Raw genomic sequence first — 4,594 nt, 5'->3', positions numbered from 1 at the left:
TCAAGAAGCGATTCGATTACTTAATGACGATTCGTCGTTAGTGGATTAAGTTGAGTTATGGTGGAATCAATCCCCCTCTAACTCCTTATCATAGAATCAACGTAGCATTCCCTTAGTATTCTGATAACCGACTAGTTGCATCTTGTGGGTAGTTGCATCGTAGTATAATTCCCTTCATAAAACTCTCATAGACTTAAAAACGACTAGTTAGATTAGAAAACATCCATGCTAGAGCACTAGGAGTGGAACGAACTTATCTACTCCACTATATCTCATAGGATTGAGAGTAGAAATCTTTGATAACTTCAAGACGTAAGAGTAGAAGTTTAGTTTACTTACGTTGAGAATTCATCGCTCATTTCAGAGGTAAACTATTCATTTTACATTTATCAAATGGCCGCCATCTTAGTTGCACTTTTTAGCATTGTTTTCATAATAGAATTAGTAATTTTTTAAGTCCCATTTCACCCACCCACCCTTGTTTGATTCATACCGTGGTTGCCGCTTTCAGTTTGGAAAAATTCCGCGAGGAAATACACCGAAGGCGAAGATACAAAGAGAGCGACCAGCTATCTTACCGGAACTCTCGTTTACAACCGGCCAGGCATAAAAAGAGAGCGACCAGCGCTAAGTTACTGGAATTTCGAATTTACTCGAAGCTTCAAGATAGATAGAAGCCACGCCAGCGCTGAAATTTACGGATTTCCACAGTTTGTTTCGAACTTCAAGTTGTCAAGTTTTTCAGTGTTCTATTCTCGTATAAACACTGAACACGCGTACACAAGACGCTATTCATAAGCGAAGCAAGGACGCAATCAGGTATTCCTTTCTTCCACACCTCGCATCTCCTGTTAGAGGTTTATACTAGTATATCAGAATTGTTTGGAGTGTTGCATGTGTAGTTAAGCTCGACTTAGTCTTGCATGAGATTAAGGTCTGGCCGAACAAAAACACCGAACGTAAATACACAACAACATCAACAATCAAGTCTATCTAGTATACCACACACTACACCTCTAGCTACTATTCCACACACACCACCTGAGATAATGGGGGAAGAAAGAGAGACTCTCTCTCGGACTTCTACAAAGCCTTGAGCGATAGCCCCAAATCTTGCATCGTTCTAGCAAACCCAAATGGGGGATTTCTTAATCCCTCCAAATATTTTTAATTTGTTACCCGCTTTTCATGGTTTAGACCATGAAAAACCTTACCAAAGACACGCGTGGATTGAACAAGTCCTAACAACATTCCACCATCCTACGGTTGGTTCGAACAAATTAAATTAAGGGTATTCCCTTTCACCTTAGCCGATAAAGGCGGCGCCTTGGTTAACTCCCAAAGCCTAATTCTGGGGTCGTGGGCTAAACTTGTTCAATTGTTTATGGAACATTTTTACCCACCCCTAAAGACGGATGAGATGCTTTCCAAGATTCATTTCTTTTCGACAAAATCCTCATGAATCATTTTCAGAGGCTTGGAATCGTTCACCGATCGCTTATAGAGTGTCCACACCATAACTTAGCAAAAGACACGTTAGTTCGTTGCCTTTTTCAAAGGACTTCAACATCACCATAAAGAAGTCCTTGACATAATGAATGGGGTAGTTTCTTAAGTAAAGGAGCCTCGGAGGCTTATAAATTTTTAGAGGATCAAACTAAGCTTAAATAACAACCGGGGGTAGTGATGATATCCCCGGCCCGCTAGTTCTTCTTCCACGCTTAAGACTACCACCGGTATGTTTGAGGTTAAATCGGATCCCGAGCTTAAAACTCTAATTGAATCCCTCACTAAAAAGGTAGATGCCATATCCAGCAACAAAAGCCAATCCCCCGCTATGAATGTAAATTCAAATCCATGTAGTTTCTGTTGGAGTCCCGAGCATCCCGAATCCCATCGTCCCTATAGCCTATGAACAGGCTTGTTCCATTAATAGTGAACCTAACGCCCCTTGGAGACAAAATCCCAACTTCGGTTGGCGGAATAACCAAAACGTCACACCTCAAGGGTACAATAATCAATATGTTAGGCCTACGCAAAGCTTTAACCAAGCCCCACTACGACAAGGATAGGGTCAGGGTAATTTTAATAATTATAACAACCAAGTGCAACCTCGACAAGGTCAAGCACAAGGTCAAGGTAATTATAATAATTATAATACTAATAGAGGTATCGTTCCGGTAAATAATAACTATCAAAATCCACCAATAAATAATTCACGGGAAATAGTTCCAAATACACCACCACCATGACCACTACACCCACACAACCGATCGCCTTGACACCTTTATACAAGTGAGCCAAAAACTTTTCCAAACCATGGCTCAATCCAACCAACAGTTTCTACAATCCGTAAATAATTTAACCCAACAGTTGGCTCAAGATAAAGCCCAACCCAAAGGTGTGTTTCCAGGTAACGCAATACCTAATCCTAAAACAACAAACACGACGCTTTGAGGTCACCGATAATACTAGTAATGAATATGAAAATGTAGGTGAGATAAATGCCATCACCACTCTCCGTTTCGCAGAGTGGTTGATAACAAAGTAACTATGCCTATAGTTACCCCACCAAGAGTAACACCGCTATATTACTAGCTACCAAATAGAAACCCAAGAGCCTACCAATCGTAGAGGTACCAGCCAACAACACAACCTAAGAAACAAAAGCCACGGTTAAACATCCAGGTGATATCATTGCTAAATATAGACAAAACCACCGCTTTCCACAAAAATTAGCCATGTTAACTAGAGATACAAATTACGAGGAGATTAGGGACGTTTTCAAGAATCTAACTATAAACCTTCCCTTCCTCGGCTATTAAAAAGCTACCACATCATGCTAAGTTTCTAAAGGAATTGTGTACTACTAGGCGTAAGACAAATATACCAAAAGACGCCTTTTTAACAAAACAATTCCCAACCTTATCCCAACATAATGGAATTGTTAAGTACAAGGACCCCGGTCGCCCCATCGCATAAATGCACCTTAGGAGATTCCTATACGACCACCGCGTTATTAGACCTGGGGGCTAGTGTTAACTTACTCCCATTTTATTTGTATAGACAAATAGGTCTAGACAAAATGCAACCCACTAAAATGACGCTGCAATTAGCTGATCGGTCTATTAAGTACCCTAAGGGTGTAGTCGAAAATGTGCTTGTAAAAGTGCAGGATTTCTACTATCCGGGTTTTTTTGTAGTCCTCGATACAGAAGTCGCTAACGACTCTGTCCCGATCATTTTAGGGCGCCCTTTCCGGCAACCGCCAATGCGCTCATTAATTGCCGTGATGGTTCAATGTCCATGTCTTTTTGGCCATCTTGTCGTTGAAGTCAATGTTTTAAAACAAGGACACAGCTTATCCGATTCGCCTATGGATGGAGAGGTTAGCATGATCGAGAGCTTTGCTTTCGACATTATTTCAACAACACGCTCCATGATGATCATATGCCCAAAATTCTTTCCTTTGGAAAGTCGACTCAACATTTTCATTCCTACACTAGTCGATACACATATTATTGATGAGGACGGATAGATGACTTTCTCAAAGATGTAGAGGACTACCATAGTAATGTGGATATGACCAATCTAGATGAGAAATTTGATGAGTTTCTTCGAGTAGGTGACAATTCACCCTATCAAGAACTAACTTGCACAACAACCACCTCGATGCCCCTCCTTCCACCCTTTCAAAGGAACCCCGAAGTTTGCACTTTCGATCCTTTGTTTCTTCAGGCTCTATAATTTTTAAATCCTCCTAGCAAACAGATACTTGAAGGATAAACTTTGTGACACCTTCATTTTCAGAATTGAGACAGTCCCTACACACACAATGAATGAGTTCGGTGCTAAACCAACAACCCTCATTGTGTACAAAACCTTTTTCTAAAACTTATCCATATCCACCATATCCTTCACAACCATTCACTTTTCCACACTTATTTACTAGTACACCCACTCATTCAAAAATGAAAAAGAAGGTGCATGATAGGTTACACAATAGGGTTATCCGACTTCGCTTTGGATTCCACTAGGTCAGTAATGTCGTAGGAAATCTTGGTGTTTCATTGTGTTTGGATATGTTTCCTCCGATATTTATTTATGGAATGATCCACAACTATTTCGGGTTGTTGATATATGATCAACTGCATGTTCATACATATGTTTTAGATAAAGTCTTGAGTATCCTTATATAAACGACTCAAATTTCTGTGTTGGTGCATTTCCTTTCATTCCAATATATTGGTGAGTGCACCATTAAGGTAACCGGGCCCTCCCTATGGAGTGTGTGGCTGTAAGTACCGGATCCTAAGTCCACGGTTCACATAGTTCACGTTTTCCACTCTTGCATGTTTTTCTCGGATTTTTGAGTCATGTTTCTCTATGGTGTGAATTATGTCTTTATTGCTTATTGTTTTTCCTTCTAAAACTAAAATAAAAAATAAAAAAATAAAATAAACATAGTAATCTATGAAGTCTCGGGAATCTGACTTTAAAAGACCCACTGCTAAAAACAAATTTTCTAAGCTTCGTTGTAAAAAATTTGTTTGGGGTGGGTGTTTGTGTTTCTGTACTAAAAATGTTTTATGTC

Source organism: Coptis chinensis, chromosome 8 (assembly GCF_015680905.1).
Source record: "Coptis chinensis isolate HL-2020 chromosome 8, ASM1568090v1, whole genome shotgun sequence".
Classification (NCBI taxonomy): Eukaryota; Viridiplantae; Streptophyta; class Magnoliopsida; order Ranunculales; family Ranunculaceae; genus Coptis; species Coptis chinensis.
This window is presented reverse-complemented; position numbering follows the sequence as displayed.